General features: G+C 32.7%; 1 protein-coding gene across 1 annotated transcript in view; it reads left to right on the top strand.

Moving 5' to 3' along the window:
- The window catches only part of TENM3 (teneurin transmembrane protein 3), a 2338142-nt gene that overhangs the window by 43431 nt on the left and 2278130 nt on the right, over positions 1–16581 (top strand). The gene's annotated exons all lie outside the window — the stretch shown is intronic.

The raw sequence follows: 16581 nt of genomic DNA, 5'->3' as shown, positions 1-16581 counted from the left end.
TGTCACTGGTCATGTGAGGGTGAGCTTTGAACTAGCAGAAATTTTGGTCTAATCTTCAAGGCATCTGAATTTACTTTTGTAGTGTAAAAGAATCTGCTCTGCTTCTGAATCAAAATGATATATGTCTCCAAGTTGTGAGAGAAAAGTTTTTCCTAAACTCTGATACTTTTCCTAAAGATTTAAAAAGAGAAAAATTTTTGCAGAGGTCATTAGAAAAGTTTTTGTCCTTGAAAGGTTAGCAAAGTCAATAGATTTTTATTTGAAGTTGCAAGTGCACTCCAACCCTTTAGCTGCAGGGGCTTATTTCTGCAGTGGTATGAGACATTGTTCTTATAAAAATTTAAGCTATATGGTGAAAAATAGAAAACAAGTATTGTTTAGAGTATTGCTTTCTGCTAAAGGTTATTTGGATACTAATGGATGATGAGGTTCGTTCTTTAAACAGTTGCTGTCATTCTCAATGTTCTATTTGACACCAGTAATAATTATAATGGATGAACTGTGCAAATAAGTTCAAGAGGCTGAAAACTGTGAATTCATTATTTCTATGATTTCATTGAAAGTGAAAAAATCTTAGGCAGTTTTATAAAGTATTAGAACATGGGAGAGAATATTCTTCATGGAGAATACATGAAGATAACTTTCTTTAGAATAAATTAGGAAAAATCTATAAAAATAGTTTGATTCCAATATCAAATGGTTTTGTGACATAAGACGATTTAAGTCTCTTGTCTATCTTATTTCTCTTCCTTACATCTAGAATATAAAAATTAGAAAAAAAGTGGAGTGTTATGGAGGAACTCCAGATGTAAAAGGTACAATACCAAGCCAGACTTTGAAATCCAGCAAAGGGTTGATGGTCATTAAGATATTGCCCATTAAAACAAAAAAGGAATCAGATGATTAGAAGACACTATGATATAGAGAAAACGATAGATGCTAAGGTGCCTGGCAGCCTTTCCTCTTCCTCATGCAGTCACAGAACTGCTTAGACACCCTGTGCAGTCCAGAAGGTCTGTCCGGACAGGAAGATGGTACAGACAATTGCTGTGACTAACCAGCAAAACAGCATATGTTTGTCAGACAGCTTCCTCCATGCACCTTTTTTGTTTTCTATACTAAAAGCAAATAACTCAATTACAAACTTGACATCGTGAAGGAATGGTCCCACAGTCATCCTGAAGTTAATCTGGCCATCAACTGCAGCAAAAAATTTAGTATTAAATTTAGTATTATTAACTAATTATTAGTAATTAGTTAAATCCACCAGTCTGTTGTGTGCTATGGGAAATAGAAACAAAAATACTGTTTTAGAGAGGACATCATCTGACATCTTGGGAGGACTATTTTGGTTAGAAAAAGCCACACTCTAAGATTTGGCTGGCAACAGGATTGCAGAAATCCTCTTTTCAACGAGGGCAGTCGTGGCAGAACCAATAAAACTCTGATGCCGCAACCCAAAGATGGGACACAAAGAGGCCACACCAGTGGGTTTCTTCTGGCAGCTCTGTTGGACTGGAAGACAGGAGTGACTATAGCTAATGCTCACTAGTGCCAGTGACAGTAAAACTATTCTAACCATACTGGTGCTGAGCTTCTGAGCATCTAGTCTCTTGAAACCCCTGATTCCAGGGAGATTTTAGAATCTGTTTCTCCCAGCCTTCTCATTCTATGAACTACTTCATTTTTTTTCCAAATTAATTTTGGAAAATTTTTGGAAAACTCTGTGCATGTGGCCAGAGTCAATTTCTAACATCTGCAACCAGCAGCCAATAAAGCTGACTGATGTATGAGTTAAGGAAGGTTTCCTAGGTATTGACAACTTTTATTTATGATTTGCTGATCTTAATATATTTTAGTTCTTTATGTTTGAAAAAAATTCTGGTGATATGGTAATTTACAAAATATTTTCTCTAAGAATTTGACATAGAATTGTAATTGTATGACATGGGTAATGATAGATTTTATTAGGTAATGTTTTGTTATTTCTCAGTTTAGTGGTTTTTGGGAGATTGACCCTGAATTGGTTTCTCACAGTTAGTAAAGTGCTTTTGGTAATTGTTTAATAAGAGCACATAATTTCATTTCTGTATCTTGAAAATATATATTCCAATTTTGAGCACTGAATAAGTGGAAATCATCTGTACTTAATTTTCAGATACATGCATCTTTTAAAGCATAAAAATGGAATAGCTATCTTGTAAGAAAGAAGTAATATTTCCATTCCTTCTCTTTGACTTTTATACTTTTTAAGTGGAACCAAGTATCCACAAACACTAGGGAGACCTGACCTTTCTGTGACAAGTATAGAATGAGTGGATGAACCTCAGGAGGCAGATTTGAAAGGAAATATCTTTAAGATAATTAAGTACATTTTTCAAACTAGAGGAAAATGCCTGTGTAGAACTTATTTTTAGTTGAAACTCATTTTTTAACTTAAAAATATAGGAGAAAGATTATTGTTGAAGGTTTGCAATAGAAATTGCCTTGGGAATCCTTCTCTTTCAAGCATTTCCCTGAATTGCATAGAGAATTTGCAGTAACAAAGTGATTGTTTTCATTGTATTCATATTTTGTCCTTTTTAACATACCCTGTAAGTGAATCTATACCAAACTAAGGGCAGTTCCCTTTTAGCGAAATTTAAGCTTTCAACTTCGCTTAAACCAGAATGAAGAATTTAAATTAATGGAATGATGAGATCTGTAGGAATAAAAGGAAAGGTTGAAAATGAGGGCATCTTGGATATCTTAGTTCAAATCCCATCTGATCTCTTCTTTTGCAGTGGTATAAAGTTGGCCTTTATCGCCAAGTATAAAACTAGCCCAAATCTAAGTAGACTCTCATTTTACAAATGAATGCTAAGCCAAAGGTCTTGAGCATATGAATTATAAAGATGCCCTTATGACCAAGATTTCAAAAATGGAGGCAGTGCAAAGTGATTTGGAGTAGAAAGTGACATACTTTGTTCATCCAAAGCAAGATTTGCTGGGAATGTTCAATGTCAAGATGCTCTTTATAAAACGTTGTAAATGCAGCTGTAAATATGTGCTATTATCTTTTAGATCTTGATTTTTATTGCCATTATACATAGTAGAGTTGTGAGAATTTCACCAGGGATTTGTGTCAGGTTTTAACATGTCCTTGAAAGATTTTAGTAAAGAATGAAGATATCTGAATCCATGGTACTGAGGCATTTCACCAAACAGCATTGGGTGGAAGTAGATTGTAGTGTGGCCTCTGATTCAGAAATGCAGTAAAATAAGGTAACGGGAGAAGTGCAATTGAAGTTTGCTATCTAGCACTAAATCGTGGGATTAGTACCACATAAATGGAAATAGCTACTTCAATTAGACATTTGCAACAATCAAAAAGGAACTTTTGTTTTTTGAGCTCCTAGTTAACAAAAACCACAAAGCCCTGCCATTCCTTATCAGCTTCCATAAATTTGTTTATTCAAATGATTTGTATTTAGTTCCTACTACGTGCAGTGTGCAGTGGTAGATTACAAAATTGAATTAAGTGTAATTACTGATTCAAGGTGGAATTAATGTTTGGGTAATACACTGATTTGACACTGCAGTTGAAAGCCAATTTTATGTTTGATTATTCCGTCTATAATCAAGATAACCAATCAAAATATTGCCACTTTTAGCCTATATAAGAGATTTATATATTTATATATATATAGACTTATATAGTTATAGACTTAAATATTTAAAGTTGAGCAGTTATGATGACCAAGAAAATATATCTTTGAATTGAAAAAAAAAAACCTGAAATACATTGCACTGCATAATAATTCACTCTAAAATTAAAATTCCCAAACATATATATGATATGTGTGGTTTGTTTTATCACACACAAAGGTCAATAAACTTGGATTAACATGTGCATAATTTAGTATAAAAATTTTAAAAATTAAGGTAAATGCTGCACTAAACATAGTAACTTAATTTTTGAAAAAAAGCTTATAGCCAAAGTACATATATATAAGGCACACAACAGTTAATTATTGTAGACAAACTTCAAGGTTTTTTTTTTTGTAGATTTTCATGCTCTTTAAATAAACATCTAAAGGGAAAATACTCTAATAATTTTGAATTTATTAATATGTGTTTCCCCTTCATTTTATAAAGAAGAATATAATTTCTTTCCTTACCACCCCTGTGAAGCAGGTATTATTATCTTCATAATTCACATGACAGATAGAGAAGTCCAGAGGTTATGGCTAAGGCTACTGATATAATAAGCAGCAGATTCACAATATGAATAAGCAAGTTTGTTGTTAAGCCATAGGGCAAAAGTATGTGATTCTCTCTCTCTTTTCCTACTCATCAATTGTTCCACACTTTTCTACTCGGTCCCAAAGCTTTAAATGAGAGTTGTATAATTATGTTGCAAAATACTTCTTTAAAATTACCAGTGCAAAAATGCACAAAATTTGAAAAATTAAAAATAGGTTGTGATAGACTATGTGAAATAGCTAGAGAATCTTTAGTGTTTTGGGTCATTTGAAATACATAGTTTCAAGCACTCAAATACAATTTTAGTTGAGATCTCAGTAAAAAGAAACACTTCAAACATAGTGTTTATAATGACTTTTTTTTAATACTCCAGAAAAAAGTGTTACCAAGATCAAAAAAATATTAATTTGTTTAAATCAGGACTACTAAAATCGATAAATAAATGCCCTTATGTATGTATAGATACACACATACAAGTGTTTGAAGAACAGAATGGAATATATGAGAAAATTCTGAAATCTCTATAATAATTGAAGATGTGGAAAACTTTATGGTGATTCTGGATGTCTAATATTTCTGAATGGTCTAAGAAATTGAGATACAATAATTTTCTATTTGACAAAGAATAAATTAAGGCACATCGTTTTCCTCTTTGACAAATGATTAGTTTTCATACAATGTTAACAATACAAATTACATTGTATCAGACCTTACATCAGCTCTCCAAAGTTCATGTTTTAATTAAAAATTCTCATGAGCTACAGGCAAAGTAAAAATTAGTGAGTGGGAAATTGAGGTGAGAGACCATTTCAGAAATTTTTAAGAAAGCTTAGTTAGAGGTAGAATATGAAAAAATAATCAGGATGAAGGATAGAATTGGAAGGACCAGTTTCTCTCTAACAGGAGCCCTTGAAAGGAATAATGAAAATGGAAAGGAGAGTGTATATAGGAATAATACCAAGCATAACTCCCAGGGGTGCAGAAAAACAAAGTTTAATATAAATTTAGTTTGTGTTCCACTAGAGACCACTTGGGTACAGGAGATCCCAGGATGCAAAAGTGAAGAGTGAATGTATGGGGCAGGGAGAGACAGCTTTGTTTTTGAGCATCTGAGGCTCATTCTTGATGGGGACCCTGAGGACCTCTAGGATCATGCTTCAGACTTGAATTTCCTAAGGACAAAAAGTTGGGATGTGTATCCACTGACTCCAAGAGTGGTATTCTGGGGTTTGACTCCTAAAACCTGAGGACTGCTTGTGGGCTGAACAAGTCCTTGCCCTAAAGCAGCAAGCAGGGATGGATCTGGTCCCTAAGCTGAGTCATTGCCAGGACACCAAGAGGCAACTCACCACAGTGCTGCCAGCAGTAGGGGTACTGTGTGGGGCTCAGACATGGGTCTAGTACATTTCTCCTGAAATGGCAGCTCATAGAACACAAAAAGGGAAAAACAAGAAATAACTTGCACTTTGACACATGCTAGGGGAATTTAAGAATATCAATGACATCTCCCAGAAAGAAAAACAAAAATGGATCACATGAAATAATGTAAGATCAATATCCAGTTCTCAACTATAATTCTGAATGGAAGAATAAAATGAGGCAATCCCTAAATTGCTGTAAGTAAAGCACTTTGCACTATTGCTCAGATGCATGAGTGCTAAGTAAAGAAACTTTGGGCTTTCAAGCTGTCAGAAAACTTACTGGATATAGAACATATCTGGAAGAAGAAATACATATATTTTACAAATAGACAATGACTTATAAATGTAAACATAAGACATGAGTGTTTGAGAACACTTCTAAAACAAAAGATATGTTAAAGTTTTACTTAATATTTTACATAGTATTCTGTGGTATGATTATACTGTGATGTAATCAGCCATTCTACTCTACTATGCCATCCATTCTATTTTTTTTCCCCCTTTTTTTGACCAATGCAGCTACGGTTACAGGGCTTCTAGTACCTAAGAGGAAGGTTTATTCCTCCGAATTTACCAAAGGGTGCTGTTACCTAAACTACACAGTGGAGAACAAATCAGAAATTTTCTTATGTAGACAGAACCATTTAAACCTGGATGCAAAATTTACTTAGAGGTTATTTCTTATAACTGTCCCTGATAATCATGAAATAAGCTTAAATGATCTTCTTAAAATGGTATGATGTAATTCATTTTAACCAATCCCCTGACATCTGAAAACACCCATTGCAATAACCAATCATTGTAAAGGTTAAATAAATTCCTCATTTTCACTTTATAAGCCATCTTGTAATGTCAACCCTCTGAGCTTCATCTCAGTTTTGGATTTGAAGGTTTCCAGTTTTCGAACTACTGTTTTATGTTCAATGAACTAATATTAAATACTATTTAACTGATTTAAATTTTTACTGCTTCTGGATTTTTGATAGTACATGGATTTTTTATTGTACAAGTTTGAAAAAAACAATGGTGTACAATAAGAATATCCATTATATCACATCTCTGCCCTTCTGTATACTGTGATGTTTTGTTTTTATTTTTTTATGAATATTTGCAATACAGACAAGGTAATCAATATTTTCCATTATAGTTTGTGCCATTTACAGTTGACTTATGAAATCCTTACCACCCAAGGAGGGGAAAATACACTCTTATTATATCTTCTAAACATGTTTGTCTGCTTTCTCTTGCCACAAGACCACACAGTTTTAATGCTGTTGGTAACTTACTCTTTATTTTTCAGTAAAGTCTTGGTTATTTCTTGACCCTTGTCCTTTCATATAAATTTTAGAATCAGTTTATTGAGTTCTAAAAAATATGTATTTGAAGTTTTGATTATGATTATATCCATCTACACATCAATATTGGGAGAATTGACAACTTCTCAATACTGAACCTTGCAATCAAAATCATAGTAGCTCCTACTTTTACTTAAACTTTCTTCAGTGTCTTCTAATAAAGTTTTATTCTCTTTATATATGTATTCTGCTATAAGAGTTTGTATAGTGTATATAATTTACAATACAGCTATGTGATTGCCATTTTTAGCTTATATTTAAAGATATTGTTCCTCATGTGTAATACTGCATTTAACTTTTATACTGGTAATCCAAAACATTTGGCACATTTATGTTTTCATTCTAAAATTTCCATGTGTTTTCTTTTGGATATTCCACATAGACAGTCCTATGATGTCCTCAAAATAATGATACTTTCAGTTTTGATTTTCAGTTTTTCTTCTTGTCCATGTGGAGGGTATCTACTACAATGTTGAATCAAAGTGATGATAGTACATTTAGCCTAAAAGCAGCTGCTTTTAATGCTTTATTATTAAATGTTATATTTGTTTTATTATTTTGTGATGCCTTTCATTAGAGCATTCTATTTTAAATTTTAATAAGTTATTTTAATCACATATGATTTTTTTTTTTACTGAAATCCTTTTTCATCTATTGAGATAATCATGTTTTATTGGTTTCTCCTTTTATCTGCTAATGGAATCAACCCAACTGTGTCAGGTTTACCTTGTGTTTTTTAAATTTATTACTGGATTCATTTTCCTAATATAATACTGTTTATTAATAACTAGGACAGTAAGTATTTTTCTTTTCTCCTGTTACTTTTGTTGTCAGGTTTTGGTATTATGGGTTTGTTAACCCCCAAAATAAGGTGACAAATGTTTCTTCCTTTTCTGTTCTGTATAAGCTTCTCTGTAAGAGTAGAATTATTTATTCTCTGAATATTTGGTTTTATCTTGATTCTAAGATATCTTGGATCTAGTGTTTCATTTGTATAAAGATTTTAAGGTGTTGGCCGAAATTCCTTTTCCTCCAGTTTTATTGAGATGTAATTGATAAACAGCACTGTATATGTTCAAGGTGTACAACATAATTATTTTAATTGCATATATCTTGAAATCATCACCACAATAAATTTAGTTAGCATCTATCATCACATACACATACAAAATACAAGCAAAATTAAAAAAAGAAGATTTTTTCACTTGTGATGAGAAGTCTTAGGATCTACTCTCTTCACAGCTTCATGTATGTCTTGCAGTGGTGGTGTTAACATAGTAATCATGTTAACTAAGGTCATAATCATTACATCCCTAGTATTTATTTATCTTAAAACTTGAAGTCTGTACCTTTTGACAGCTTCCTTAGTTCTCCCATCCCCACCTCTGGGAAACATCTGTTTTCATAAGTTTTAATTTTCGTTTGTTTTTGTCTTCATCCAGACCCTCCATCTGGGATCACTTTCTTCATTTTTCCTTTTTTTCTTTTAAATGAACATATTCATTTTAATAAAATTAAGTTTTCATAAGAGAAAGCTTTGTATCAGCATTGAAATTTCTAAAACATTTAAACATGTGCATTAAAATACTGCCTCGTGGTGGTCTCACCCTATCAATAGCGATGCTGTCAGCTAGGAATGTGGTGCTCACCTGGACCCCTGCTACTTGTGGAGAGCTTCCAAAGGCATATCCCACCTGGGGCCAGTGCTGTGGTTGGACTAGCCCTTGTCATTATTGGGATTGCAGGATGCTCCTCAGCAACAGCTGTGCTGGAACTTTGAGATAAACCAGTTCTTTATTCCCAAGTCCTAGAAGGTACAGAGCACACCCGAGGCCACCCAGCAAGGTCTTGGGTGGCGAGACAGGCAGGATGACTGAGGGTTCTGCACGTACTGGGGTCAAGTACGGAGTGCTGGCATTTTTGCGGGTTCATTTTCTACTGGTGAATTTAAAACCTAATAGTGGGAATGAAAGAATAGGAAGGGAAAAGCATGGTGCACTCAAGTGGTCAGTTATCTCAGTCACCCCGAACTTCCTAAAAGGGTAACTTCATGGGTGGGGCAGCTGGCACTCTGGCTGAGTCTGACAGTGTTTATTCGAGATGGATGTTGTTGAAGTGGATACCGCACAATCAGAAGCTTCACACCAGGCACTTACATTACATGTATATAACTACTAAAAAGTGTTCATCTGTACAGCTACAGACCAGACATCCCTAGTGGAGGATCTGACCTGGAGCTACACTTTATTTTCAGAGTGTTATGGAAAACTGTGCAACACATTCTTTAGATGCATTTTGAATGAGAATATGTTGGTACTAAGTGATACGAATTTTATTTGCTTGAATAATTTTTTTTCTCTCTTAAACTTGAAAAGTTGTTTGCCTCAGTGTAGAGTTTTAGATTGACAGCTGTTTTTATCTGAGCACCTTCCTCGTGGTATCCTGTTGATTTAGGGCTTCTGTTATGAATCTACTTTCAGATTAATTTTATTCCCAGGTGATCCACATTTTTATTAAAATGCTTTTATGATACTCTGGTGCTTATGTATTGCATTTTGGAAAGGTATGTGTATATACGGCTTTCTTTTCATTTCTTAAGGTAGAGATTCCTTGAAGTTTTCTGAATCTGAATGTGACATTGTTCAACAATTTTAAAAAACTGCTGTTATTATATTATCAAATAGTTTATTTTCTCCTCTGTATTTTATTGTTTTTAGACATTTAAGTAAATCTATGTTAGACTGGCTCATTATACCCTGCGTGTTTCTTAACCATTTAACATTTGTTTTATAATTTTTTCTTGTCTCTGTGATGTGTTCTGAATAATTCCTTTGCATCTGCCTTCTAGTCACTTTTTCTCTTTAGTGATGACAAATCACTTCGGAAGCCTTTGGTTGGATTATGTGGATAGATATAGATATAAATACATTTCATCAGTTTTGTTTTTTAATCTGGTCATTTGCTGTGGACTCTTGCTTCTTGATTGTATTTTAAAACTTTTATTTATGAAGCATAGTTTTCTTATATTCTAATGATTTCATTAGGTAGTCTTTGAAGGTTTAACTCTGCTGTTTTGCACCATTACCATCTTTCATGTGTGATGCCCATTTAAAAAAAAAACACCTATATGCTATTCATATTCTTGGAAATTATTTGTGTTTATTTCCTGGAAATGAGTTGAAGTTGCATCTGCTCAAAAAGGTTTTGCATATATTAAGGAAGACCCTATCAGTCTTGGAACACTTTCAATTAAAAAAGGTGCTTGTATTTCAAAATCACATAGGTCGTTCAAATTTGAGCATTCATCCCCTTGATGGCCAACTTATATTACCAAATTCTCAAGGGAATTTTCTTTTTCTAGTATCATTTAGCACCTAATAAGTAAAGGCACATTTTCATGGATGGATTAGTTTGGACTCAGCTGCATTTCTACTGTCAGCCCTCAGTGGAGCTCTTCTGTCAGATGTCCCCTCTTGTACAGGCTGTGTAATGTATTCTGCCTTTTGAATGTGGATGCGGCTTTCAAAATGAAAGTTCAAGCACAGTTTAATATATAACTTCAAGGTGAATACTTTAGAGTTCCCTCTCATCCCAAGGTCACTATTTTCAATTTAATTGTGGCCTTATGTTCTTGCCAGCTCAGATATTTAAGATTTTAAATATTTTGCCAAAATTATACCTTTTTTTTTTTTTTTAGTTTTCATTATAACTATCATTAGTGTACCTAGATAACTATAGTGTTAGAAAACAAGGTGTAACATTAAACCCAAACAGAGGGAACACAATCCATAAACAAACAAAACATTGAAAATAAACCCCTAAAACAGCATAGAAAGTGAGACAATAAGAAACAAAAGCATGATAATTTAAAGACACAAAAATGATTTTGGTAGAAATAACTCAGAATAAATCATTAATCTCAATAAATTTAAAGATCATCATTAAAAACTACAACTGAAATACTGCAAAAAATATATTACTGTTGTCAAACATAATTCATCAAAGAGATGTCCAGAACATAAAAATACTTAAAATGATACAATGGAAGAAAGCAGAGATAAAGTTATAAAAAAACGGTAGTCCAGGACAAAATGAACCAAATAAAGCAAAGTTGACATTTTTTTCTGATAAGATGATTTTAATATCAGAAAAATAGAATTTAAGAAAATAATAATTTAAATGGCTTAAAGAAACACATGTCCAACATGTTAAAATAAAGTGACATAGCAAATGAAAGAGCTATTGCTTTGATAATCCTCTTTAATCAACAACCACAGAGAATGGCTAACAACTGCAAACACTTACAAATCCTATGTGGACAGACTTAGAAATTTTAGAGGAATATCACTGAATTTTCTTTTAATCCTATTTATAAAGAATTTGCTTTTCTAATCTCATCTTGAATTACCCTGTGAAATGTAGTCAGTGGTAACCCACATTCTATGTCCTGACTCAATTAAAACCGTGGACTCATTTGCACATTTATCTGACTTCTGAGTTGTCAGAGACACTTTTACAAAATGCTCCACCATTACAATGCATGGATTGAGAGTTTTCCAGTCTTTGAATAAAGTTTCTGTGGTATCCTATGCCTACTGCAAGAGCTTATGCCACTTTTCTTTTCTTTTTTTTTTATTGTAGAACCCCATTGCTGATAAGGATATACTTATCAGTACTTTTAGGTTAAACAGCCCCACTAGCTTATAAGTGCATACATCTGTTCCTAGCTGAGTTTGTGCATCCATTGTGGGTCATTTTATTTCCTCCACATTCCTTCATTCTGCTGGGAGGTAAATAGAGCTCACCAAATCATAATGCTTTTTTATGTACAAGGAATTTATTTGTTATCTAGTACAAGTTTTGGCACATAGTAGACACTCATTATATAAATTTATGTATAAGATGTTTTGTTATTAGAAAAACTCAGGAGAAAAGAAACATTAAGTAAAGTGAATATGTGTATGCGTGCACACGTGTATATAAGCTAAAAACACTAAAGTTTTCAGTGTCAGATCAGATTCACGTGAATCAAAGTTCTTACAAATATCAAGTGTTTTCTAATAATTTTAAGGTAATAAGTAATTATGCACTGTGGAAATAGTGAAAATTCTGAGAAATTGAGAACAATTTCCCTGTTTTGTTTTGTTTCATTTTTTCCCTCTCATCAGACATGAGTTCTCTGGCCCGGAGTAATAGATGAGAACCTTAAGGAGAGTCATCAGCTGTCTCACAGAATTTTGGTTTTAAATCATCGTTGTAATTACATGACTATTTTGAAGGCGAATACTTCCTAAATATAAAAGTCCTAAGTTGGTTTCCCAAAAAGCTATCCTAAACTGTAGGCAGTCTGCTGAAAGTATTCCACAGATAAAGTCTCCTTGTAGCAATATAATTAGTGTATTTACCGAGAGGTCCAATTATTAGCATGTTTTCAGGAAGATGAGTCTGGGTCACTAGCCTTCTTCGAATTTCCCATAGGTAAGGAGAGAAAAGTGGGTCATGGTCCAGTTGCTTCAACTCCTTAAAAGTTTGGTAAAATCAAAGCATCAGGAATACAATTTAAATTTTAATTTATATGTGTTAAAAAACTATGTGAGAAAATAGGCTAATAAGTAAGTACATTTTCTTTAGTTTAATGATATATGATAGATTCTAGTAGGTATGTGAAAAAATGATATATATAGCAATTATAATTTTAAAATCACTTTTTTAAGGAAAAATAGATTTTGCTCTACTACTATCATATAATCAAAAATAACAACACAATGTTTAGAAACTTATATTTTTATTTTGCTTATATAACTATAAATTATTAAAGTGACCTTATAAATCAATTTATCAGTGTGTTAAAGAATTAGAAACTATATGTACTTCTCAATCAAGAGAAGTAATGATTGCTAACTTTTCTTGTGGGACAAAGATTAGCATAGGTAAAAACTGATAAGAATATAATTATGAAAGTGACAAATTTTAATAGCCAAAAATAAACTACAATTTGAGAACAGATAAGTATATTAAAATGTAGTAGCTGTCCACATGAAAAGCTGATTGTTGTAGACACTCAAGTCTACAGCTCCTGCCCTGTTTTCCTGTGGTTGTCTGTATTTGTCATTTATTGCAAAACTTCATATGAAAATTAGCATTTTCAAATTGCTTATCATGTGGATAAAAGTAGTAATATTTGTTCTTTTACATTTTAAAGAGCAGGTAATAGAATTATGTAGAAATAAAAAATTAAAAAATATAAATCCAAATTTTAATACAAGGAAATGCTAGGATTAATGGCCTTCAGGGGCTTAAAGGACACGCTGATTCCAGCACAACTAGTATAGTCCCCAAATGTTACAATGTACAGACAAGTAATTATTTTGTTAAACTTCCTGTATCTTTTATTTGGAGTACAAAGTGAGTTACCAATCAAAATTAATTTAATCTTCAGTGATAGTAAAAACTTAATGTTCAGAATTTGATTTAAGCATCACTGCCATCCAATAGCTTAAATTTATTTTGTTGCTTTGGAAACTCCTAAGCACAGAGTAGGGCCTGACTATAGATTTCTGCCTTTTTTGATTGGCTTCAATTTAGTGTTACAAGTTAGATGATAATGATTATGATGCACTTTTGATGATTCCAAGGAGTTTGTGACAATTTGAGTTGAATAATGTTAGAATTTCATTTAAATGATACTAAATTTTAACTTAATTTGAATACAGTTCATTCCAAAGTTTAAAAAAAATAAATGACTTTAAAAGCTTTCTTTTTTGTGCATAGATAGAACTACATTCAAGGACAGAAAGTAGACAGAAATATAATGTGTTTTATTGCCATCTCTTTTTGTATTTATCTATGCAATGGAATCCCACATGCAAAGTCTAATTTTCAAATGCAAATGAGTGTATATATATATATATATATATGAGGAAATTTCAGTGCAAGTAAAAGTTTTCAGAATATTTTAGGTCATATATAATTTGGGGGAATCTTTGATCTAATCCATTATGCTTTTACTTTATAACTCACCCCATTTGCCAAAAAGGTAGAGAATTATAAATTACATTAACTCTAGGAATAGAGCTACACCAACCTTAATTGTTACAGCATAATCAAAACTGTGAAATAACAGCCTGAGAATTAAAAAAAAAAGACTACTAAGGCTTTCAGTGTACTGAGATACCCAATTTAGAAAACAGTTTAATACTACCCACTTAAATCATTTATTTTCACTGGAATTGTTCAAGTGTTGCCCATAGTATTCTCTTGTTTGATGTGGTGGGGAAATACTGACATGACTGTTATCAGCAAAATACATATAGTCGCAGAAACTCATTTTGTAGAACTGAAAAGACAACTAGATTTTCAAGTTGTAAGTGGAACTTAGTTTCTTATCACTCCCTGCCACCCCACCCTTGGTGGCCTCCCCATAGCTTTTGTTTCGGTATTAAGGATATTAAACTTGCCTTTTCTGTTCTCATTACTGGAGTATTTTACAGGTGAATCCACTCAAGGAACCTATTGTGCTTTCTGATCAAAGTGGAAAGTGATGCCAGACTATAATAAGCAATTTAATTTTTAATGAGCTTATTCATGCCCAAGGTCATAACAAAGGTAAAGAAAAAAGTTAAAATGAAACTCCAGCAAAAATAATAATGCCTTAAATATGACCAAAATAATATTTGGCAGAGAATATTTTCAAAGTATCCCAGTGCTAATTTTTTAAATTTTGTTTCAGAATAGTAACTTAGCTCAAGTAAGGTATAGCATATCAACTAATATAAATAAAAATGCACGAGACAGCTCCTAAAAGAAGTGAGCTAAGCTGTTTGTGGAATATGAATTTCTAAGCTAAAAATGTTTAAGTGCACTTCACTAAACAGTGTATTGTTAACCCATTGTTACTTGGTAACTAAGGAGATAAAAATTTGGCACACCATTTTACTGTTTCCCTGTGTTAAAAAAAAAAATTACAGCAGCTAGGATGTGGGTGTACACATGCCTGCATGTGTTTTGTGCTTTTTATTCTGTTTGTACTAAACCCAAAAGGATCGTAACAGAATTACGACACTAGAGAGGATGAGCTTACAGGAAAGACACCAGGTATCTTTTGTCATCAGTTACCAGAGATAATTACTGGTTTACCCAAACACGTAGAGAAATTTGTTTCACAATCACGGCAGTCATATGCTCACTTTCAGAATAGTACAATCATTTAATATTTATTAAATGCTTTGAAATCTAAGAAGATTCTCACTTGAAACATGTTTTAAACGTAAACCTATAACTTCAAATCATATCAGATATTCTCATGTGTTTCATGTTTATATAAAATGGAATTCCTTGTGATATGATTAAGTATACCACTGCTGATAATTCAGCATTGGTATTCATTCTCTACAAACAACCCAAGGGGTGTTAGGGACTAAATGAAAATTTAATTATCAAAGCCCTTGCTCTTGCTCATAATTTGAAAAAAAAAAAAAGATCAATGGGAAATTGCATCCTGTTTTATAAAATGTGTAATGTGTATATAAGAGAAGACTTAACAATACTCTCTACCTGTGGGGATTACTGACTCTTACCATTTTAGTGAAATTTTTTTTGGTTCTGTTTCTTAAAATGTGTGAGTAAAACAAGACGATATAAGGACCGTGGACTAGAAAGTGATCTTAGATATTATCTAGAGCCCCATTCTATTGTCTAGTCTAACCATATATAATTTCACAAATTGATGAAGTCTATGTAGTCATTCCCTAAATTTCACAAATGAGAAACCAGAAATAATCCTACACAATTGAATGATTTACAGAATGCAGCACAGAGCCTCCTGCTGGCCTATAACCCATGCCTCCATCTTCTGTATTTCTGATCCTGTTCCTTTTTCAAACATATTTTTTTAGTCTGGCTATTTCCTAACATACACAGGGTAATACGTATTTGCATCAGTATGGATATTTATTTGATTTAATTTAGGTTAGCATAGGAAATTCCATGAAATATTTGAAGAGTGTATTGAACTCCCATATCATTCTTTTTCAGGCCTTTTATTCTATCTTTCCTCCTAGGCACACATGCTTATTTCATGTGCCACAAATAAAAATGAACAAATGATAATAAATTTTTGATAAATGTACTTATTAACCTTTCATTTTTATTTGAATCCTTTGAATATGAAGCAAATGAAATGGACAGAATAATCCAAATAGACAGCATTCACTGGTGCTAATTCAAGAAGCATGGTCAGACAGGGTGGAGTGGGATGAATGTGGTTTTGTTTATTACCATATGCCTTTCAGTAATCCTGTACTGCACTGGTCTTTATTCCCTGTAAGCACATCCCTTAGTATTGGAAAACAGTGAAAATATTTTTATGTTTCTGTGTGGTTAGGGCTTTCTGAGCAAAAGTTACTGAAAACCTGAATTAAATGGCAAGCTTTAGAAATTAAAGAAAAATTGAATGAATAGAACATTCCAGATTTACAGAGATTTATTTCTGCAAAATTATGTGTCTACATTCCAAAGAGTTGTAAAACCAGTGGCTGTTCTCTTCTTGGAGGGATTTTTCT

Source organism: Manis javanica, chromosome 12 (genome assembly GCF_040802235.1).
Source record: "Manis javanica isolate MJ-LG chromosome 12, MJ_LKY, whole genome shotgun sequence".
NCBI classification, from domain to species: Eukaryota; Metazoa; Chordata; class Mammalia; order Pholidota; family Manidae; genus Manis; species Manis javanica.
The sequence above is the reverse complement of the archived record's forward strand: the minus strand, read 5'-3'. Positions and strand labels throughout refer to the sequence as shown.